Genomic DNA, 25,845 nt, shown 5'->3' with positions numbered 1-25,845 from the left:
AAAATCACGCTCGTCCATATTAGTAAGTGGCGTGGCTTTGGTCAGAGACTCGAGGGCCTGTAGGGATTAGTGAAGTTTAGCTACATTCAGATCTTGCTGGCAGTTTTGACACTACAAAATCAACTGGTGTATAATAAGTCGTAAAAACAATACATTACTTGGAATTGTCAGGATTCACCCCAATACTTGGACGACTACTATATGTGCCTTGGAGGGTAGTCTCTTCATATTAACATTAAACACATCAGACTTTGCAGTGTATAATAAATTCAGATTAAAATTTTGACATCAACCTTTTTCGCTTGAGCCAAAATGTACTGACAAGCCAAGATGGACACACATGTACCACTTTCTTCACTATCCTCCTCCTACGTGGCTATACGGTCCCTTTCCAGTTTTAAGGTCATCATCACACTTTTCCTCTTTGCCATCACTAGTAACTTTATTTGATGGAACAAAGCAAACTAAAAATATAATCAAAGAAAAAAAACACATTGAGGTTAATCATTTAGCCGTTTGACCTCTTACTGTATGTGACTGTTTCAGGTTTTTGATGGAACTTTTAGGTATGGGTTGGTTTTCAATTTGTATGAAAAATCCACTTTACGGTTCTACTCTCGACTTACATAGCATGTGAATTTTGAATACTATATGTATGTGGTCCAGATTAGTCCAAGCATTGTTTTATTTAGCCAACAGAAAGGTTAAAGACAGCTTATGGGCATTTACTTGGTGTCAATTAATAAAACAAAAACTATGTATTTGAAATCCCCCTTTTGTTTCTGGCCAATAGAGGTTGTGGACAAATTGCATTGGTGCTTGATTGCCGATGATTTCGCAAAGACTGATCCATGTCTGTGAATGCCACTCTGCATGTTTCATAAACCTTTTACAGGTGGATGTCCCCCCCCCCCCCCCACCCCCCTTCATTTAACTGAAGCTCAGACTTTAGAAGTGACCTATAATAGCAGAGTGCCCTTAGCCCTCATTAGTATGCACTGAGCTGTCAGAGTATGCGTCACCTGCTGTGTCGAAGGGCACCATACTAATTATCCTTGGGATGACTAAGGCATGGATTATGACAACATGTTTCCTCATATAGAAATGCAAAGACCGGCCGTTCAGAACGGAAGTCAGACGAGGAGTCATGTTGGGGGGTGCTGAAGTGCTCATGCTCGTCTGCTTTCGAGTTTTATCCTTCTGCTGCTCTTTCACCTTAACTCTGGGAGTGATAAGACCTCTGCTCCTGCATCTGTGCTGCTGTGGAGGGTTGCACATGACAACATCCCCCAACCTAAACAATGATGATAACAAACCAGTAACAGTTGGGCTGTTATTTCCTTTATGTTGACATTCACCTCATATTCTTGGTAACATTTGCCCAAAAGGTATCGCGCTCTCAGTGAGAAAACTGAAGGAAACCACAGAGGCAGAAACAAAGTGACGGAAGACTGCACAGATATGACCAAGAAGTGCAATCACAAATAAAGCATGTGAGTGTCTCCACCTGCTGAGCCACAGATTTGTGACATTTTGACAGCTCTATTAAGAATGTACATCTGCCCTATTCAGGCTGTTGTTATTATTGCATGGTGCTTTGTCAGAAAGCTGCACATCAGCTGGAAGGAAGACCTTTTTGACCTAAAGGGTCCAAAATATGTAGGTACCCTCACCTTCACAATGTGGTTTTAGAAAAAAAAATCTCTGTCCACATGAACACACTTTTTTTTTCTGTTCTCAAACGCATTGTGAATTGTCAAAAGCCTGAAAAAGCAACAACAGTTGTCTTTGCTGTGATATTATTTTTAGATTTTTATTTGCATTATATTTAAAACCAACTTTTGTCTAGATTACATGAGCTTCTTTCCAAAATGACCTATTAATCTTGCCATCATCTTGTGTTGAACATTTGGAGAGAGCCAAATAATTGCTTTAACAGTGAGACTTGTGCCGTTATCTTCTTGATGCTGACATTCACCTCATTTTCACACACAGCTAATATTACATTACAAAGAACAACTAACACAAATGATAATCATAACTGTATACAAATGCTGCTTAACAATGCTGGGATGCTCAGCATATATACTGTAATGATGCCCAAAATAATGGATGCATCGAGATGTGGATTTGAACGATTCTGCATCAATGCAGTGGCAGACCATAATCATAATATAACATTGCTTGTTGATTTTTAGCTTTGCGACATAACAAATCTTGTGTATCAGTTGACTTGAGCATAGGTTGATTAGTCACTTTACAAACAGTCTCAGTCAAACTCAAATTGGACAAAAAAATTAAAGCCTTTGCAGTGAAGGATTTTTGCCCATATTCTCTGTGGTGGACAATGGTGCATACAGAATCGACACCTTTTGAAGATGCTTGACCCGAGATATCAGACCTCTTCACGTAGCTACTTTATACAAAAGATAACACCAATTCATCCATTCTTCCATGCATCCATTTTCTTCTGGTTATTCAGGATTGGGTCAAGGGAACAGTAGTTTAAGCAGATAAGCCCAGGCTTCCCTCTCCTCAGCCACTTCCTCAGACTCTTCCGAGGGGATCACTTGACGAGAGAGATATCTAGAAGGGGTCCTAACCAGGTGCCCAAGCCCATTCATCTAGCTCCTCTTAATGTGAAGGAGCAGCTGCTCAATTCTGAGCTCTTGCAGGATGACTGGGCTTCTGAAAATGAGGAAACTGGAACTGCAGTTAGAGATACAGGTATCTCCGATTCAATACAATTCTTTTATCCATGATCTAGTTGTTTTGGCCACAACCTACAGTTCATAACCATAGGTGAAGGTGGGAACATAGATCGACTGGTAACTTAAGAGCCTTTGGGCTCAGCTCCTTCTTCACCACGACAGACTGAACCAGAGTCCGCATCACTGCAGCGGATGCTGCTCCAATTTGCCTGTTGACAACACCATTATTGTAATAACAAGAATGTCATGTAATATCACAGCCAGAGCTGTAGAAAGATCCACTCCTGAACCAGTGTGTAGATCAGTTGGTTTTGTTTTTTGAACCTTGTTTGACACATTGAATAAAAGAGTAGGAAAGTGGCAAATGCTTTTAAGACAGTTGCTTTGCATGAGTTTATAAAGCAGCCCTGTTTCCTACGTGATACATACTGTATGCAGGTTACAGCTTTTTAAAGGAGGCAGTACCTTTTAAAATGAATAAGCTGTAGAATTGAGCTTCTATATCAGGGAAATTTAGAAACTACACGTGATGATTTCAATAGAAAGGATGAAAGAAAAGAACTACACAGAGCACACAAAATGGGTGGATGTAACAGTAGATGCTAAATTTATTATATTAAGGATTTTGATGATACATCGATAGCCTAAGTATAATTACACAATTGAGATCGGTGACTTTTGAATGTTTTCGGAAAACAGAAAAAAAACAAGAGTCCAGTTGCCTTGATTCAACCTTTGCAGATTACCATGATCTGGATGTCTGAGAAGCTACACAGACAAAAAGAAAAAATTTAATTTTAGCAAGCGCATTGGTATTTTTTATTGATATTGAGACAGGAAGCAAAAGATGATTTGTGCAGTTGTTCTATTAAGCATAAACTCATTATGCTTAGATTAGAATATATCAAAGGTATAATGTGTTGAGCACATTTGATTTTTACAATGGTTATTTGATAGACTCCTGAAGTTTGTTTGTTTGTTTTTAACATGATGCTGTTATTTATTTAGTCATAAGCATGCTTGAAGCCATTTCCATCCATTTTGTTCCAGTTATCTTGGAATGTGTAATGCATGACTGACCAATTATTATCAAAAAATCTTAAAGTTACATTTTAAAACTTTAAGATACTACAAATATCTGAATAGCAAGCATTGGTGGGATAGTCCCATATAATAGTGTTTTAATTGTTTAGATGGGTGCACATTATTTATTTATTTTTCCCCATTTAGTTTTCAATTTACCACTTTATAAATTGTAATAACCGCTCCCTCTCCTCCTGTACAGTCAAATCAGGCTGTTGGGGAAGGAGTTGAGGAGAAAGAAGAGAGACTACATGTTCGAACTGCATAACATACTGTATATAGACACACCTCACCACAATAGTTGGAGCTGGGTTTGGGATAATAATAAAATAAATATCTTCGGGGAACACTTACATACATTACTAGTCGGTAATGCTTTGCTAATTATAAGGGGCCAGTCTAATCCAATAATGTCAGGGCCAATTTTTTTTGCCACAATCCAGCCCTGTGTGCACATGGCCTTGGTATAAATCCTGGACATTTTTTCCATCCATCTATCCATTTTCCGTACCGCTTATCCTCAGTAGGGTTGCGGACGTGCTGGAGTCTATCCCAGCTAGAGGTGGGGTACACCCTGAACTGGTCGCCAGCCAATCGCAGGGACATTTTTTGTCATTAAATGAGAAAAGGCACAACTGTTTTAAAACTTTTTTTCCCCTCTTTTGTTTCAAACATGTCATTTGAACCAAACATAATGTGAGACAGTTATGAGACACGTTGTTCCCCCGAATGAAATTAGGTTTTACAATAAAAAGCGCTGCTACCAATAAGTGCTGCCAATAGAAAGGGTAGGATTTACCTTATCTCTAACTATACTCTCGCTCACATTTATGGTGGAAGTAATTTGCATTTTAATTTGGAGCTTGAACTTGCGCTTAATAGAATCAAACTGTTCATGTTTTCTGACCCCTCAAAGACCTACAAGTAGCAAAGGGCCAGAAAGATTCAAGCTGTTATGAGTCATCTGACCAACAAAGTCTGAGACTTTAATTAACTGACTTTAAGTGTGGAAAATGATGTGGTTATTTGTTAGAAATAAAAATGTTGTACTAAGTGCCTGTACAGTGGTCTTGGTGTTTAGGCGTATGGTTCTCAGGGCATTGAATTGATAGTGACTGGACTGTTCTGGTTGTATGAGAAGACGTTTTGCCTCTCAGCCAAGCAGGCCTCATCAGTTCATGCAAGATTAGGTAGGACAGCACTAGCCTGGTTTTGCTGTGGAAACCAAACTATTTATACTCCAAGTTGGAGGCATGCCACAAACCACTACTGGTATCATTATTTTGAAATGCAAAACAACAGTTGTTAAGATTCATTACAGAGAGTCCACTGTCTGTCAACAAGAGTCGTTGGGTGAAAAACTCCCTCATTAATATTCCATTCAGTTGTAGGTGTTGAGGAGCTGCCTCGTGGCCAAAAGGCAAAGCGTTTTTGTTTGCCATTTGTTGGATGGAGAATTATTGAGTGTCCTTGGAATATGGACGAAAGGACGGCATTGTGGTGTGTCGTAAGTCGTCTTTCCACATTCGCATAGATGGCCTCTTAGTCCTATTTCAAACCATCTGTCTTCCCAGTCCAGAATATGCACACTCTTGTCCTCAAAAGAGTGCTGTTTCTCTTTGAGGTGTCAGCAGACATCTGTGCATTCTTCACTGTACTTGATCACATACACCAGATTACTTTTCTGGTCATGTGGTTTCTGGTCTTAGGGGTCTACCAGCCTTTGTCTCAGCATGCATTAATGTATGCACAAATGCATATATTGGGGCGACCACCCAACCATTGACCAGGAACATGTCACAACATGTGACGGGCCAACTACTCTGGTCAAGACTCTAGCTGCACCTCAAAGAGTAACAACACGTTCCATTGTTTGTGGTAAATTCAATATATACACTACAGCAATCAATAACGTACTGTTCCCAAAGATGCCTAATGTATTAAAATAAGGGGTATTTTGGTGCCAATGGGATGGTCTTTTATTCATAGACACTGAGCAAGCGCAGCTCAGCATTTCCAGTAAGTGAAGGCACTGGTTTGTATTCAGCTGTGGCGCTGTAATTGTGGTTGAGAGGAAAAGGAAAGGCTTGTTCACTTTTTGGGGAGGAAGTCCCATGTTTAGTGAAATTGCTTGGCCAACCGGTTGCAGTTTTGATGAATCTGGTCTCAGCCGTGACAAATGTTTCATTAGATGAACAAGTCTGATGGAACACTTTGCGATACAGTATGTATCACTGTCACACTTGGAAAAAGAGGATGACATCACTTTGGAGAAGCTAAAAAGTATGCAGCCTCTCTGAGGTCCTCTTTCCTCTTTTTTTTGTTTTGTTTGGACATCCAGAATCACCGGCCTTTGACAGATTCCATTCAACAAGTCCGCTGACGTGTGTAGGAGAAGGCAGTGCACTGAAATGACTGAGAGACAAACAAAGATACATGAAGTGATGTGTGATAAGGCAAATCGCTATAAATACTTTGGCAGTGAGAAACCAAAATAATAAGAAATAATGCCACCGGGCATACCATTGAATTTTAAAGCGTTAATAACTCAACTACTCTCAAGTCAGTTTTCCATAGGCTACTCACCCTTTCATAGTTCAGAATTTTCAATTAGAAATATAAGTAATGCAGAAGAAGTACCTGCACTGAGTTATTACTGCCATCAGATTGGGTTAGCTCAAAACGCACAAGTGAGCTGGAGCCTATTCCAGCTGACCATTCACAATCACACCTCATTTATTTAAACCTAACACGCATGTGCGAGGAAAATGTAAACTCCACACAGGAAAGACTGAGCTGAGATTTAGAGCCGGAACCTCTCAACTGTGACGTAGATGTGCCAACCACGACACCACCGATATTTTTGATTATTATATTAATGTGATTTTCTGGACTCCGACTTCGATGTCACTATCTCATTGAGAAATTAAAAAAGAAGAGCAAATGATTTGAGGAGTGCTACAATGGAAGCCCTAATCTGATGTTTTGTTCTTCTTTTGGTTGCAAATTAGCTGAGACTGAATCAACAGTGTCACAGCAAAGCTTGCACCCAAGTACTACACTCCATTCATACTGAATGAGGAGTGGTTCTTCTTACACTTTTTATGTGCTGGATAAGTGACCCGTTTTATAAACACGGGTCGTATCGTTCATTAACAACAATATGACAGCTCACCTCACAACTGTGAGAAACAAATGGTGATGGACGTGCCTGTTTACATTTTGTCTGCATTTAAAGCAAAGTAGCTAGTCATGAAACAGGAAAGGCAAAAACATTCCCCCATAACCCTATTTATAGCTGAGATTGTGCAAATGTCAATAATTCATGCTGACATGTAAACACTGTTGTCACATTAATAATTATTTTGCTAAAATCGTCTTGGCAAAAACAGCATACAGAGCATAATGTAGGCGGCAGAGCTCACATAACTCCTGTCATGATCCATAAAACCCATTAAATATAGCTTCCAGATTTACAAAAAAATTTTTTTTTTTATTACACTGATGATAACCATTGGAAAACAATGTGCATCAACAAGGACAACGGGATGATTGACATGTGCATGTGAATATATATATATACACACACACACACACACAGTGGGTATGGAAAGTATTCAGACCCCCTTAAATTTTTCATTTTTTATATTGAAGCCATTTGCTAAAATCATTTAAGTTATTTTTTCCCCACATTAATGTACACACAGCACCCCATATTGACAGAAAAAAAACGGAACTTTTGAAATTTTTGCAGATTTAGTAAAAAAGAAAAACTGAAATATCACAGACCCTTTGCTCAGTATTTAGTACAAGCACCCTTTTGAGCTAATACAGCCATGAGTCTTTTAGGGAACGATGCAACAAGTTTTTACACCTGGATTTGGGGATCTTCTACCATTCCTCCTTGCAGAACCTCTCCAGTTCTGTCAGATTGGATGGTGAACGTTGGTGCACAGGCATTTTCAGGTCCCTCCAGAGATGCTCAATTGAGTTTAAGTCAGGGCTCTGGCTGGGCCATTCAAGACCAGTCTCTGAGTTGTTCCGAAGCCATCCATCCATCCATCCATCCATTTTCTGAGCCGCTTCTCCTCACTAGGGTCGCGGGCGTGCTGGAGCCTATCCCAGCTATCATCGGGCAGGAGGCGGGGTACACCCTGAACTGGTTGCCAGACAATTGCATGGCACATACAAACTAACAACCATTCGCACGCACAGTCACACCTACGGGCAATTTAGAGTCTTCAATTAACACAGGCGGGGCCGGGGATTGAACCCAGGTCCTCAGAACTGTGAGGCTGACGCTCTAACCAGTCGGCTACCGTGCTGCCTGTTCCGAAGCCACTCCTTTGTTATTTTAGCTAACAGCAAAGGGTCTGAATAAGTTTGATATTTCTGTTTTTCTTTTTTAATAAATTAGCAAACATTTCAACAATTCAATTGTTTTCTGTCAATATGGTGTGCTGTGTGCAGATTAATGATATTATGGACTGTAGATGATGAAATCCCTGAATTCCTTGTAATTGTACATTAAGAGATGTTATTCTTAAACTGTTGCACTATTTCCACACGCAGTTGTTCACAAAGTGGTGAACAACTGACCCTTTTGTGGATGCTCCTTTTATACCCAGTCATGACCCTCACCTGTTTCCAATTAATCTGTTCACCTGTGGAATGTTCCAAACAGGTGTTTTTGATTATTCTGCAACTTTCCCAGTCCCAATTTATTTGTAACATGCTGCAGGCATCAAATTCAAAATGAGAAAATATTTGCAGAAAAACAATGTTTATCCGTTTCAACATTAAGTATTTTGTCTTGGTTGTTTATTCAATTGAATATAGGTTGAAAATAAATTGGAGATCATTGTATTCTATTATTTATTTACATTTTACACAACGTCCCAACTTGATTGGAATTGGGGTTTGTACATACCTGTACATCCATCCATCGTCGATTCATTCATCCATACTGTACATACAGTACATACATGCATACATACATAATGTATGAGGACAAAGCAAAATATCCATCTAAGTGCCTTTACCTTGGTGTACTCACATTGTGTTTGCGTGTGTGGGTAGCTTTCCACTTTTTCTGGCCCAATTTTGCTTGTCAGCCAGGGAAATGCGAGTCTCTTATCTGAATTTATGCTAGCAGTCACAAGTTCAAATTCTTGATGAATTACTAACATATCCTTTTATCTTTGAATTTCCTTTCCTTTAATAACTGAAGCTTGACTACAACAAGTCCTTTGAGTCCTGGTGACAGTAAAGTATGCATTGTTTGTTACGCCACCATATGTGAATGGATTGTGGATGCTTGGGCTAATGTATCTGGTTTGACTGTTGTCCGAGCTTTCGGGAAAGCCGGCATCATTGCTGAACAGCCCACCGGCAACGAGACTGACTCTGACAATGACGAGAGGGAACCCGGCATGTTTGTTGGAGAACTTGCCCAGCTGTTTATTTCGGATACAGAAGATGAGGACCTTGATGGATTTGTGGATGAGGATTGATAAAAAAAAAAAAAATGTGAGTACATTGTTAAATACTTCAATAAAGTACAACCGAACTCAGTTTTGCTCCAGCTGCCTTTTTAAAAATATTGTTTTAGCGTGCATGCATGCTACTGTATGTTTTAAGCTAGCGTATGTTTTACCATGCCTGCGCCCAATAATACAGTGTGCCTTATGTGTGTGTTAAATACAGAAAAAGACCCCGTAACTGAGACTGCATCTTTTAATGCGGTGCGCCCTATGGTCGTGAAAATATGGTAGTTTGCAGGTTACTATGATGAATGGATTCCAGGCTTATACGTTTATTATAGTGTCATGATTCGACATGTTGTTATTACACATGGTACCACATGCCCTGACTCAGTTGTCATAGTCTGCCCTTTGAAACACTGCTAATATTATTCTAAAGCAAAGAGGGCTACATGCCCACCAATGTCACATCAACCATACAAAAACATTCAGTTCTCTCTGCACTGCCTATTCATTTTGAGACAATGAAAAGATTATACATTACTGTGTGAACCCCCAGGACCTTATTCACTGGCATATTCTCAGCTTCTTATCATTTTAAATATATTTTATGTCACAGCAGTTGAAAGGAATGTATTCATCCTGTGACAAGGAAGCCTAACCACATTCGAAGCCCCTATCCACGATCACCTTGGAAAAACTAATGATAGGTTGGTGTGACAAAGAGGCCACAAATTAACATATTGCCCTATGGGAACACTCATGGATAGTCAATTTTTGCATTGTATCTTGTATAAATCTGTAGGAAGGTTCCACTAATGCTAGATCACACATGGGACCCACCGCTAGTTCTTTTTTTTTTTAAACATTGCGCACCAACTACAAGCAGGGCAAACAGGGCATATATGTATTTTGGAGTCTGGGCTTGTGGCTGCATGTCTTGGACCCTTGGGGGAAGAGAGGTGTGGAGCTGTAAACCACGCGGACTCTGTATCAAGTCTGTCGTGGTGAAGACGGAGCAAAGCCGAAAGGTGAAACTCTTGAATTACCAGTCGATCTATGTTCACACCCTCACTTATGGTCACAAACTGTGAGTCATAACCAAAAGAACAAGATCATGGATACAAGCCGCCAAAATTAGTTTCCTCTGCACTGTATCCTGGCTCTACCTTAGCGATAGGGTGAGAAGCTCGGCCATCAGGGAAGGGTTCAGAGTAGAGCAGCTGCTCCTCCGCATTGAGAGGAACCAGATGAGGTGGCTCGGGCATCCGGTTAGGATGCCTACCTGGTGAGTTGTTCCAGGCATGTCCCACTGGGAAGAGGCCCGGGTAGGTTCCAGTCATTTAAATCCCTCGAAAATCTACAGGCACCACTTTTCAGTTCCAAAATAAGCATTGTGTTTATATTATGTTAAAAATAATGGTATGCTTTTGTTTGGTCATCCACTTGAAAGTAGATTGCATAGTGTTTCAAAATCAGAACCTGATGTGTAAATCTAGACAAAGTTTGACAGACTCCAAAATCTAATACAACATTTTCAAGTCTAATTCCCTCCCAGAATAACTGTAAAGACGACACCTGCATTCTCAAGTGTTGCTATGGAAACCATGAAAGAGGCTAAGCCCTGTCCATTGAGATCCCTGATATCGCTCAACTTGGACAGAAGAGCCCGAGGCAGCAATTGAATTGTAAACCTAGTCTGAGAACAACGAGACAGCATACATGTGGAGTCTTTGCCAGAAATTGACAAGCGAGATGAATATGTTTAAAACATTTTAAACCCAAGTGAAAGCTTTTCAAAACATTGCTTAGCACATCACCCCAGGCATCATGTGCAAACTACAGGATAGGGTCAGTCTTTGAAATCAAGTTAAAAAGATGGCAAGACAAAAAGAAAAAGGCCTTCTATGTATTAAACAACACCCTAAAGTGCACGCTTAATGTTAGGCGTTCCCTCCGGTGCAGCACTGTCAGAAGCATCTGGTTCATTTGAGGCAAGAGGGGCAACATTTCTTTTCACGTACAGAGTGGCTTGGTGGCATAAATTGAAGGTGCAGCAGCTGCATGTTATCTCAGGTGTAAAAGGGAATGAGAATACCATTATTTCTCACCAGAATGCATTAAGGATCCTGATAGATATCCTAAGTAAAAAGTAGCTTGGGAATGAGACCAGAGATAATTAGACATTTCACATCAAGATTCTAAAATATTATCCAACAATTACCGGTATGTAAAACTTCAGGCACTCACCAGGATATACTCATCACATTATCAACATGTGGGCACATAATCTGAGAATATGAGCAGTATCAAAAACTTTGCCGTGACAAATAATGGTCCAATAATGGAGTATACTGTTAGACTAGTTTAAGTCAAGTGATTCCCATTGCTGTGCTGCTGTGGCACCCTTGTGTGCGTCATCAGGGCTTTCACAAGAAATTCCAATCCAATCTGAAAATTTATTATTCAAACATATCTTTGATCATCTACAAGAGCGACATATACTTAAAAGGTGCTCTATTGCTGCGAACTTTGGCATTTATTCCATAGTTCTACACATAAAAATAAACAATTCCTGCGCAAAAACAGCCAGCTGTGGCTGGTAATGTCGTTTCCGGTACCATCCTCGTGTGATCAGCCAGCCAGTCTGGACTCTGCAGACGGCAGATGTTGGAAATGGCAGGATTCAAATAAACTATTTATTGATTTCAAAGCAAGTTTTAATGTAAGACACATTCTATAAAATTGTTGCCCGTGCTGTGTAAACTGTCAAACAACACTCGCTTCTTGTTTGTCTTCACTCAATCACTGCCATTGACGGCTGTTGAATTCAAATATCCATTAACATGGAGGACTGGCAGTGTATGTAAGAATGGTGTCTGGCCATGCGTTGGCAACTGTGCTAAATGGCTGAGTGGGAGGACCACTGTCATTCAAGGCTTGCTGATGATGATGTTGTACGTGCAAGTCCGAGCCTCGCTGGAATAACGTGTTTATGTTTGGCTTTAAAAAAATGAAAAATCCCTTTCATAAATCAAATGTCATATCATAACTTTGTTTACACTCAACTTATAACTATGTAGCACTTTAACAACAACCTTAGCTTTAATAAAATGCTGTACTGATTACTGAACATGAAACAAGACAATAATTTAAATAATAATAATAATACGATCGTAAATAACTACGTTGTTTTTAATAAAATAAAATAATTAAAACATACAAGCGCTCCCTTGATATTGGCCGACCGGTTAGCATGTCTGCCTCACAGTTCTGAGGCAAATCCGGCCTCGCCTCTGTGGAGTTTGCATGTTCTCCCCATGCCTGAGTGGGTTTTCTCCGTGTACTCCGGTTTCCTATACTCCAAAAACATGCATGCAAGGTTAATTGAAGACTCTAAATTGTCCGTAGGTGTGAATGTGAGTGCGAATGTTTGTTTGTCTATGTCTGCCCTGCGATTGGCTGGCAACTAGTTGAAGGTGTACCCCGCCTCTCGCCCAGAGTCAGCTGAAATAGGTGGCAGCATGCCTGCGACCTTCCTGTGGACAAGTGGCACAAAAAATGATGAGAGAAAATGTGGATGCTGAAAGCAATAATGGTGCTCGTAGTGATCGGATCACTGGGGGTAGTAACCCCCCTAGCTGGGTGGATGTGTCCAGCAGATACCAGGAACAACATTCGACATCTCCGTCCTGAAGAGCGCAATACTCGGAACAGCTAAGCTCATGCAACCCTCAAGGCCTCTGGTTGAGAACCTGAACCTGAAAGCGACATGTGGCCTGCCACCTCATTTTTTGTGGCCGGCGAAAGGAAATAATTTGCGTCAACTTCCATGACTCTTGCTAAAATCTGTAACAAAATTTCAATAATAATATTTCGTAATATTTAATATATAAGATTGAGATATTGCAAAAATTATTATTATTTTCTTTTACCAAACCCCTTTTTACAGTAACTTGAACATTTTTTTAATAAACTATTATTCTTGACTTTTGATTGGAAAACTAGTCATCCATCGTTTTGTTTTGTATATACAATACAATCAGGCAATGAAACATTTATATGGTTTCACACTCTCTGAGGGAAAATGTACCAACGATGTGACCCGTCACAAAAATGAGTTTGGTACCGCTGATCCAAACCATTCCATAGCCCAGACACACAAATTGTTCTTTTACTTACTTGAGTTATAAAACATCTGTAATATAAATGAGCTCTACTTGTTTTGTGATGAATAATTGAAATTACGAATAAACTATCAAAATTGTATTTTTTTTAATCCCCCTAATGAATGTCACATTGTCTTTTGCACAGAAAAAAATTATTCATACCACATCATTACCACAGTAGATTATAATGGGACATTTTGAAGAGATGTGAAACGATTTGGAAAGTTATAATGGCTTTAGTAAATCTATGCAAATCTAAATCTTTAGCCCTTTTTCAGACCCCATTAACAAGTCGGAGGGTGGCGCAATAATGGCATCGGCGTGAAAGATGAGCACTGCAGTCGTGGAAACACAAAGACAATTCTTCAGTACCTAAAATGGTTTTCTTCAACTGACAATTCCGGCTGATTAATCAACTGATAAGGACATGGCAACACGACACAAAATCCTTTTTTACCCCAATTACAACAAAAGTCAGCAATCCCCAGCTTGGTGACAAAACGAAGCCATTCTTAATTTCCAACAGCTACAAATGCCAGAACCCAAGGCACATGGAGGAGGCAGATAAAGTTGTTGTTGGCGAATGTCCTTGGTGCAAGCGAGTGAGCGCTCAGTAATCCTACTGTGTCATTAGTCTCCCAGGACCCTATGACTCTGCGCTACTATCACAGGCTGCTCCCATGTAGATAAGCCAAGCGCCATTCACCCTCACATCTACTTATTGCCAAATGAACTGCTTATTATTGCCCCTTTTATTTAGACACACTTCCACAAAAGCCCTTAATTTTTTAATGCTGGACTTTATCCTAACATGTCTTAATTCTCCACTAAGTCTTCCGGAAGAACAACATTGATTTCATCAGCTCTGTACTAAGCCTTAATTGACAGTGAAGCAATCAGGTATTGTGTGTGGTTTGCAATTTCAATTCCTCCCTGGCCAACAAAAATGCTACCTTGACAAACTTCAGGTTTAATTCAAATGTCTTTCAAAGTATGGTGTGCCACATCTATTATAGTGTTCACACTTTTTTGAAGAAACATAGAAGCAGCTCCCAAAGTTGTAATATATTACAATACCTAATAAATTGTCTATTTTCATTCAATTCAAATGTGAATAGAGCATAAACCAAAAGACAAAAAAAGTACATTTAATTTTTTTTTTTTTAATCAAATAAGTGCTGAGCATGTTTATTTACTATACTACAGCGTATATGCATCTATTTGAAGTAAGGTCTTTATTTTAGAGCAGGTTTTAATTTGTCCCAATTCTCATGTATGGGCAGTGTGTGTTACATTGTTGTCCATGCATTGTTTGATGGAGAATTGCTACTTGTGTGTTACAGCTACCTTGTAGCACCACTGTTATTTTTACCCTGATTTGGTTAAGCGGAAAGCATTGAAATTAATAGAGGCACTACAGCCATTAGAGCTGATGCCAGTAATTGAGGACATAAAGTAAAAACGTATTTAGTCTCATACACCACAAAGTATGTAGAGATTAAAAAAATATATATTTAAAAAAAATAAAAAGTTTGGGAAATTTGTGCCAGAAAAGTTTCTTTCATTGGAAAGTCTGTTTACCTCCCTTTTAAATGATGCCCCATTTGTAAGGAACATGCAAATACATGTTCCTCACAAACAGGGCATCATTTAAAAGGGAAATAAACCAAGAAGCATTGTTACAAATGGGAAACAAAAAACACATTCCCAAAATGTCTTTATGCTTATGAAAATAAAAGCAAACATTGTTCACATGCATATTGGCATCAATTCACCAGGATTATTTTCTGTTCGTGTTTTACACTGATGACAGCTTTGGAAATAAACAACGAAATACTCTTGGCCTCATGTCAGCTGCATGGCCACAGTGAATGTTTAGAATACAATAATATTTGAAAGGAGAAAGATTCCAGCCTGCAATGTGAAAAGGTCATACAGGAAAGACTGTGATTCCAAAAGGCCCATGTAGGCACGTGGCTTTGTCAGTTGACTGCTCTTGTTGATCTGAAGCTTGAACAACAGCAAATTACATACGCGTCTCACTTTAAACTGTGCATAGTCTTTCTCATAAGAGCCTTTTTAGAAGACATTCTCAACTCAACTTTTTGGTGGGTTTTGTGCAATTTCATCAAATAATGTTCTTCCTTTTTCTGTTGATCTGTGGCATATATCGATTTATCACCGAGGCCTATCACAAAGCAACACAATAAATTATAAAACTGTGGCAGCAGGTTGCATTTCAGTGACACAAATGGCTGAAGGTGCCATTGAATTATTTCACTCTCAATTGTGTCCACTGTCTGAATGTCTTACTGGTATTCATGTATACTAGCGATGTTTATTAAAGTACAGTGTTCATATGTTATTGCACTTAAACAGTATTGCCTGGGGCTGTTATTCAAGTTGACCTTTTGAAAATGTAATATGCCTACTTTCAAAAGAAACATACAGAAAACACTGAAAATATATGTTTTGCATTTCAACACACCGCTGTAAAAAGTAATCTAAGGAAGCAAGGTATTTCTGTGGTGTTGTTTGGTCAGATAGGCAAAACACAATAGGTGGATTTTCACTGACCTTTGAAAGAGAACATCTTTACCCACTTCTTATTATGGGAGTGAATTTGTTTTCATACCGCATTTTAGCAAAATAATACAAATAAAATGGTGCTATGATATGCTAATGCAAAAAAAATAAAAAATCTACTCTATGTATTGGGTGCCCTGCCACTGACTGGCGACCAGTTCAGGGTGTAGTGCACCTTTCGCCCGAAGTCAGCTTGGACAGGCTCCAGCGTCCCGTGACCCTAACCAGGGTAAGCGTTGTTGAAAATGGATGGATGGATGTATTGGTTGTCTTTTAGATTGAAATGTGAGGATAGCATGGAATCGTGTGGATTATTTAAACAGGTACATACTGTATCTAAATGATTAGGAAGAAAAATATTTGGATCTTGCTTGGCTGTTGATATTCATGCAATTAAACACTTCACAGGGTGAAGAGCAGATTTTGCTTCATATGCATTCTCCATTCCCCAGAATGCCTCCTCCGAAGCTATGGGGCTTCAATACCACCTTAAAAAGTGCTACACTTTGTGTGACCCAGTCACATATAGATTTTTAATAAAACTTGATCCTCAGCCGCTGCGGTGGGCATACAGTGGCTTTTAATTGCCCAGTATGACTGTAAATTGGAGCGTTCTGATATCCAAGAGCTTGTCCGTGTAGGTGTAATTAGATATGCAGCTGCCAAAGCAGCCCCCATAGAGAACCTTCCATGGGTAATCTTTCCTCCCAGCAGATGCCTGAAGAAAAATTATTGCTATAATGTCAGACCACAGTGTTTGGGGAAAGGACCATCACATCAAAAAACAAACCAGCTTATTAGGAAACACATTATGTGAATTAATATGATAAATTAGCAACAGTTGTTGCTTGAGCCATTGTGATTTGTATATCTATAATTTTCCATACCGCTTATCCTGTTCTGGGTCATGGGGAGCATGAGCCTGCCCTAGCTGATTTACAGTAAAAGGTGGACCACACCAGGGACTGGTCACCAGTCACTCACAGGGTTGACAAAAGGGCATTGTTGTGTTCATCATTAGTTTAACAGTGTAAGTTGCTGATGTATTTTATTCAGTGGTGTGCACTCAGCAAGGCCTTCTCTACATTATCAGAAGTACTTGTACTAACCTACATTTAGAACTTATAGGTACATTAAATTGTATTAATTTATTTCCAACAGTCTATTATTTCTATTTAATAGTGTGTGTGTGTCTTGGCTGCCTATGCAGCTTCCATGAGTGGGTATGTCAGATTTGTATTTTTATTTTTTTGGTCCAACCAGATTTTAGCTTCTCTGTTGCCATGTCAATGTAATTTGCCCAGGGCCTTCAGAATCAAGAATGCTGACCCAAAACACATACACATTATAAGCAATGGCTTTTTTTTTTTTTTTTTTAACCAATCAGATTTGAGATTCACAAAATTGACATCTGCATTTTTACATCCTCTGATTGGTTAATCTAAATAGTCTTGCGATGTGCACAATAGGTGATGAAGAAGTACGAATGTCAGACATTATTCCAAAAATAAATTTTCAATGAGAAATTTTCAAGAAAAACTGGACATTGTGAGGATTGGCCAGCTAACACCATAGCTGGCTGATTTGTTTCAATCTGGGAAAGGATTTATTCGGTACTTCCAGAGTAGCACGTATGAGCACGACAACCAACTAGCTCTGACTACACAGTTAACTAACTAGCTCTGAAGAGCAAATAAAACGAGAATGGATTTTATGATCTATAAATAATCAGCATCACTGGTGAATGTGATGTATTTTATTTAAAGTTTTTGTTTTTGTCATGTTATTAGATAAATATGTGTTGTGAACTGCTCCTAGTTGTGGATGTTCGGAGTTATTTGGAGAAAGAGAAAGGGTTAACTATGTTTCTTGCTTTAGTAATAATGGTTTTCATCACAAATACACGAAATGCCTCTCTTTCTTTGTAATGATATACATACTGTAATTACATTGCATTTTTGTATTATTTTTCAAAATTGTGACGTGATAGTAGTGGTATTAAGAGGTGGATTAGGTCACTTAAATCCCCACTGAAGACCCAGGTGTGCAATGCACCGCCCGCCACTGATTTTAGGAAATTGTAATTGTGGTGAGGAACCAAATTTCTGTGTCTTGATCTGAAAAAGTTTGGGAAAACCTTGAACAAGATATAGGCCTACCCGTGTTTGTTGGACTGCATTAGATTTACACCCACTTAAATAGAGTATTTACAAATTGTATCATCCATCCATTTTCAAGACAGCTTATCTTGAGCCTATCCCAGCTGACAATGGACGAAAGGGGGACTACAGTGTGGACTGGCCGCCAGTAAAATCACAGGACACACAAACTGTATCAGTTGTCGCAAAAAGTGCTCAGTCCAATCCTTTAAAATGAGTGGGAAAGGAGTCCATAACACCCTGATCTATTTAATTAATTTTAAAAAGTCATCGCAAATTATTATTATTTTTAAAGAGAAAATAACAATGTTTAATGATGAAGGGGACAACTTAGATCCTCTCCACCACTTCCCCACATTACTGAGATGACAATGAAAGGTCAGTTGGATAAAGAAGAGGGTCTGCAACCGCTATCAGTTGGTACCCAGGCCGGCTTGATAGCAGGACAGATACGCGTGGGAGCAGTGGGGCCTCTAGCAGACTGGATCCATGGGCATCAGCAATGAGATCTCAATTACTCTGTTAAACTGTGTCTTAGAATGTAACCCCAGTATTATGTCAATGTCAGGGCCTTGATGCTGCTTCGTATGGCCGCACAAATCCTAGATTAAGCTTCTGTCTGGATAATGTCAGTCAGGAAACTGCAGGAACAAAGTTATCCTATACAAATGTACAGTTATTTTCATGTAAAGATAGAAGGGATGTATGAATACACAGTATATTCTGGTGTGATGTACTGCATGGATGTCATTGTCACAGCCATCAGTAACAATAATTAAAAACAGTAGTCAAGATTCATAGGTTCCAAAATAGTGACCATTCAACAAAATGCAGTCTTGTTAATTGAGCAATATCATGGTTAGAGAGGCATTTAAAAATCCATCCACTCAATCCATTCACTTATTCACTTCCAATTATCTGGTGCAGAGTCATGGGGATTTTTAAGGATTATTCCAAAAACACAGCAGCCAAAGGTCATATAAAATATGCAATAATTTAATATGATGGGATATATTAGTAAAAGTCATTCATCTAAATGTCTTTTGCAATCTCTACTCCAGAGAGAGAGAGAGAAGGAAGCATTGTCCTTGTTCAAAGATAATACAGGGAATTCTGAATCACCATTGTTGAATTGAGCCTTCTGTGCTGCAGTGCACCCCCACCCTTACTTGGCTGCAGTGTTCCTGTAAGAAGGAGCTTTGATGCAATTCTTTTCTTTTTTTTTTTTGACTCATAGCTGGGTAAAGCATTCAACACAAATCCATAGTCTCCTGCCCACTGGTATTAAGACTTTTAATAACAACTAAATGAAGTGAGGCGGCACGGTGGAAGACTGGTTAGCACATATGCCTTACAGTTCTGAGGGCCAGGCGACCAGTTCAGGGTGTACCCCGCCTCTTGCCCGAAGATAACTGGCATAGGCTCCAGCACGCCCATGTCCCTCGTGAGGATAAGTGGTACAGAAAATGGATGGATGGATGGATGGATAAATGAAGCTCTGTTATTCGACTTCTGTGCTCATCACAAATTGTACATAATGAACATAATGAAGGGTGTCCATATGTGCACTTGGCACCAACACTTTGTGGTCGTGTCATCGGACTTGCGGCCACATGTCTTGGACACTCGGGTGAGGAGGGAGGCGGAGCTGTCAACTGATCACCACCTGGTGGTGTGTTGCTCCGATGGCGGTGGAAGACTTGACCAGGCAGGCCCAAACGTATTGTGAGGGTCTGCTCGGAACATCTGGCCCTGTCAGAAGGAGTTTCAACTCCCACTTCCAATAGAACTTTGTTCACGTTCCGGGAGAGGCGGGGGATATTGAGTCCAAGTGGACCATGTTCCGCGACTCCATTGCTGAGGTGGCCGACCGGACCTGTGGCCGTAAGGTGGTTGGTGCCTGTCGTGGCGGCAACATTGGTGGACACCAGCGGTAAGGGATGCAGTCAAGCTGAAGAAGGAGTCATATTGGGCATTTCTGACCTGTGGGACTCCTGAGGCACCTGATGGGTACCAGCTGGCCAAGCGGAATGCAGCTTTGGTGGTTGCTGAGGCAAAAACTCAGGCATGGGAAGAGTTTGGTGAGGCAATGGAGAAAGACTTCCGGACGTCTTCGAGGAAATTCTGGTCCACCATCCAGCGTCTCGGGTGGGAGAAGCAGTGCACAATCAACACTGTGTACAGTGGGGATAGGGGGCTGCTGACTCTGGACGTTATGAGTTGGTGGAGAGAATATGTTGAAGACCTCAATTCTACTGACACACCTTCCCATGAGGAAGCAGAGTCTGGGATCTCTGAGGCAGGTTCTTCAATCTCTGGGGATGAGGTCACCGAGGTGGTTAAAAAGATCCCCGGTGGCAAGGTCCCGGGGGTGGATGAGATTCGCCTGGATTCCTAATGGCTCTAGATGACACGCTTCTGCAACATCGTGTGGACGTCGGGGACAGTGCCTCTGGATTGGCAGACTGGGGTGGCGCTCCCCCTTTTTAAGAAGGGGGACCGGAGGGTGTGTTCCAACTCCAGGGGGCTCACATTCCTTAGCCCCCCTGTTAAGGTCTATTCAGGGGTGCTGCAGAGGAGGGTCCGTCGGGAAGTCAAATCTTGGATTCAGGAGGAGCAGTGTGGTTTTCGTTTTGGTCATGGAACAGTGGACCAGCTCTCTGCACTGGGCACGCACCCTCTGCAGGGTCCTCGAGGGTGCATGGGAGTTCGCCCAACCATTCTACATGTGTTTTGTGGACTTGGAGAAGGCATTCAACCATGTCACTCGGGGAGTCCTGTGGGGGATGCCGAACCTGCTTTTACGGGCTGTTTGGTCCCTGTACGATCAGTGTCAGAGTTTGGTCCGCATTACTGCCAGTAAGTCGGATTCATTTCCGGTGAGGGTTGGACTCCGTCAAGGCTTCTCTTTGTCACTGATTCTGTTCATAACTTTTATGGACAGAATTTCTAGGCGCAGCCGAGGCATAGGTCTGGTTTGGTGGCCTCAGTATTGCATCTCTGCTTTTTGCAGATGATGTTCTGTTGGCTTCATCAAACCGTGGTCTTCAAGTCTCAGTGGAGCGGTTCACAGCAGAGTGTGAAGTGGTTGGGGTGAAAATCAGCACCTCCAAATTTGAGACCATGGTCGGGTACGCGGCAAGCTACGCAGGGCAATTCATCGGTCACGTGATGCAATGCGGGTGTTGTCGGTCGCACGACCGCAGGAGTATAAAGAGGCCTTAAGTCTAAGTCGAATGAAACCGCATGCCCAGAAATAAACCAGTTGATGAACACATCTCAGTGTCAAGGGAACACCAGTTCAGGGTGTACCGTACCTCTCCCCCGAAATCAGCTGTGATGGGCTCCAGCACACCTGCGACCCTAATGAGAATAAGCAGTAAAGATGAATGGATGGATGGATGAACAAATTGATACCATCTTTGGCGAAAAATCAAGATGCAACTTTCCTGAGATCTCAGCACTGTACTGTCTTATATTTGACCTGTTGGCCTGTTGTTTGGGGCATGTGTAGATGTGGCTTGTGTCAATATAGGTTCAGTTATACCAGCTATGCGTCCCTTGAAAGTAAATGTCAAAATAATCATGTACTGTACCAGTTAAGGCACTAAATCCGAACCGGTCAATCACACTTTAAAGGACCTACCGTCCAGATGACCTATATTTCACAAGTTCTCTTCTTTTTTTTTTTTCTCAAGAAAATGAAACAGGCAATAATATCAATCTGATTTGTAGCATTCAGTAAATAACTACTTGACCTGGGAACACCCTTTTTATTTCGCCAAAATCAATACGCCACCATGTCTTGCTGTGAAGTAAGCGACAGCACTGATGACAAAATTTTCTGCATAGGAATGTACTACCAAGGTATACGACCTGTGGTTTGGCCAAAATCTATCTGAAAATCAATGTCGTCTGCAGACATCATGTTTAAGTCAAGAACTATGGAATTTGTGCCAATGTTTACTTCATTAGAGAGGTTCTTTTACATCCAATAGTTGGTTTTGCAGAGTTTGGCTTATTTGTGCAATCACATAAAACAGTGCCTTGTCCTGTGCTTTGATCTGTTGATTGTTATTCGTCATTGTGGAATTTTTGCCACCCAGCTGACTGAAATGATAAAATTATAATGCACACATTCTATTCATCCAGGACATGGCTGAGCTGCTTAGATACTTTGTACAGCTGTATCTTAGAAACAGGTTGAGGGGGCTTGGCGCAAGAAATGTCATCATATCGTGAGATCATCTACAGGCAACAATATTGCAGAATGATTGTGTGTGGAAAGAGCAGGGCAAGGAAGTGTAACCCAATGGTGAAAATAAAAAAGTCAGATTATAGGTGCTTAATGAACTAGGATAGGTAATTTAAAGAGCTTCTGCAGTTTTCTGAAGAAACAGTTCTGCTTCAAGGAATTGCATCTCAATTTTGGTAAACCCTTTCTTCAACTCTAGACAGCGTAAACTGGCATCTGATTTTGCAATTGGTATTAATCTGGAATTTTGGTACAGTATGCCATCAAGAACTGCATTGAGACACTCAATTTTAACTTACTCTAAATTGTTGAGAGATTCTTATAATTTACCAAAACCAAACACTATAATTGCCAGACAGTCTGATTGATAATTATGAACATATTAACACACTTTTGGATGGAAAATGGCTGATCCTAAACTCACCTCAACCCTTGTTGCCATTCTTGGTCACCACTGTTAATATGGATGAGTTTAAACCAAGCAAAAGGTACTGGCATCAGTGTTAATGATCAGGCAATAATTTACAGCAAACATTATGTTTCACTTTAATCGAGTTCCCTAGAGTTTTTTGGATTGATCTCACATCTATCAGTGTATAAAATTAATCCCCAACCAAAATGTATGATGGGCATGTACGTTGGTAATGGCAATGGATGTGATGTTTTTTTTTTTTTCAATTAATTTCAGATTTGTGATGACAAATGATTCCTCAGATATGAGTTCAAGTGCGTGATGTCACAATTTTGCTGTGTTTTTCAAACGCTGATGTCTATCTTCAAAGCTAAGATTACTAAATCAAAGACAGAGATAGATGGCCTCCCCGATAGGGTTTGCGTGGGTTGTACTAATCTGCGCTGACAGAAAGTGTGGTTAATATCAGTGGCGGCTGGTGGAGTTTTCCTTTGGGCGGGCGCTGGATTGTTGCAAGTGTATGTGTATGACTATACAGTATTAGGCGTGGGAATAGATTGGGGGGGAAAAAAAAAGAATGGTTTAATTGAAATGGGGCGGCACGGTGGCCGACTGGTTAGAGCATCAGCCTCACAGTTCTGAGGTGCGGGGTTCAATCCCCGTCCCCACCTGTGTGGAGTTTGCATGTTCTTCCCGTGCCTGCATGGGTTTTCTCCGGGCACTCCGGTTTCCTCCCACATCCTAAAAACATGCATTAATTGGAGACTCTAAATTGCCTGTAGGCATGACTGTGAGTGTGAATGGTTGTTTGTTTCTATGTGCCCTGCGATTGGCTGGCAACCAGTTCAGGGTGTACACCGCCTCCTGCCCGATGACAGCTGGGATAGGCTCCAGCACGCCCGCGACCCTAGTGAGGAGAAGCGGCTCAGAAAATGGATGGATGGATGAAATGTATTTTAGTGGACGACCGAAAATGTTTGTTTACCCCAACAAACAGAAAATTGCAATGCCACCGTGACCAAGCACACCAGCGTGGTAAGTTTGGATAAAATGTGAAACTTTCAAACATTTTCAAGCTTTTTTTTTACATTTATTAACAATAACTTTGTACTGTACTGAGTGTTTGAGGCCACGAAAAAAACCCAAGAAAAAAATAATTTTGTACTGGACCAAGACGAAGATAGAACTTTTTGGCCTTAATTCTAAGCGGTCTGTTTGGAGAAAACCATGGCACCTGTCCAATAAAGTCCCAACAGTGAAGCATGGTGGTAGCAGCATCATGCTGTGGGTGTGTTTTTCAGCTGCAGGGACAGGATGACGGGTTGCAATCGAAGGAAAGATGAAAGCGGTCAAGTACAGGGATATCCTGGATGAAAACCTTCTCCAGAGTGCTCAGGGCCTCAGACTGGGCCAAAGGTTCACCTTCCAAAAAATCAATGACCCTTAGCACACAGCTAAAATAATAAAGGAGTGGCTTCAGAACAACTCCGTGACTGTTCTTGAATGGCCCAGCCAGAGCCCTGATTTAAACCCAATTGAGCATCTCTGGAGAGACCTGAAAATGGCTGTCCACAGTTTACCATCCAACCTGACAGAACTGGAGAAGATCCGTAAGGAGGAATGGCAAATGATCCCCAAATCCAGGTGTGAAAAACTTGTTGCATCATTCCAAAAGACTCATGGCTGTATTAGCTCAAAAGGGTGCTTCTACTAAATACTGAGCAAAGGGTCTGAATACTTATGGCTCTGTGATATTTCAGTTTTTCTTTTTTACTAAATCTGCAAAAATTTCAAAAATTATGTTTTTTTCTGTCAGTATGGGGTCCTTTGTGTCCATTAATGAGGGGGAAAAAGGAACAAATGATTTTAGCAAATTGCTGCAATATAACAAGAGTGAAAAATTTAAAAGGGGTCTGAATACTTTTCGTACCCACTGTATCATGCACATCGGCAAACACTGAAATATTATCCCTTCCAAGTCAAATTCTCAAATGTTCAGGTATTGTTTGATTTCTTGTTTTGACCAGCACCACAAAATATTTTCTGATTGTCAATTCTGCAAAATGCCCTGTGAGACAAAAACACACACTCTCAACCTATTATGAAAAAAACTTCAATAGTTACGCCTTTACTAGCACAGCGCGATTCACACAGAGATATGATTTATTGTATAGTACCCTTTGCAAGATCATGAAGGTTCTGGTATGAGCAAACCTGCATAAAACATCCACAAAAGAAAGGTCTAATAGTGACTCACAAGGCACTATACTTTCATCAAGGGTGAACGATTGTGATCTGCATACCAATGCAAAAGTTTCTGTCAAAAAACAGTTTACAAATCCTAATTCCAATGAAGTTGAGATGTTGTGTAAAACGTCAATAAAAACAGAATACAATATTTCCAAATCATTTATTAAGATTATTATCACATCTTTCCGAAAAAAAATGAAATGAAATACTGCAATAGATATTAGAAATTAATTCTACAGTAAATACTGCAGCAGGTCACCTCATGCAGTGTTCCCTCCACCTCAGTTCATACTGTTTTTGAGCTGAATGGCAGTTTGATTTCATAATGACCCATCTGTTTCATTAATGTGTGATTGGCCATTTAAAAAAAAATATTCTGAAGTTGATCGTCTGATCCATTAAACTGTAATTGCTGGCACAGAACAATAGGGTTTCTCAACTGAACTACTCAATAAAATGTTAAAAAGCAGAATGATCAGCAGAAGGTTTTATTGGCTGTTTGGAGGAGAGTCTGACATTGTATCAAATGGCTGCAGACTCAATGGAAGACTATGCCGTTGGTTGCATTTCTTCCAGAGTTATTGTGAAGAAGCATGATACCTTTGAATTCTTCTTATACAGTAGGTCTTTTTTGCATATTTCTAGCGAATCGTAGTAGTTGATTGTACCTACAACCAGTTAATGGAAATGTTTCTCCATGTTCGTTCTTCTTTAGGGAATAACATTAGTCGTTGTAA

The sequence above is a fragment of the Phyllopteryx taeniolatus genome, chromosome 10, assembly GCF_024500385.1.
Source record: "Phyllopteryx taeniolatus isolate TA_2022b chromosome 10, UOR_Ptae_1.2, whole genome shotgun sequence".
Taxonomy (NCBI): domain Eukaryota; kingdom Metazoa; phylum Chordata; class Actinopteri; order Syngnathiformes; family Syngnathidae; genus Phyllopteryx; species Phyllopteryx taeniolatus.
Note: the sequence above shows the minus strand (reverse complement) of the source record.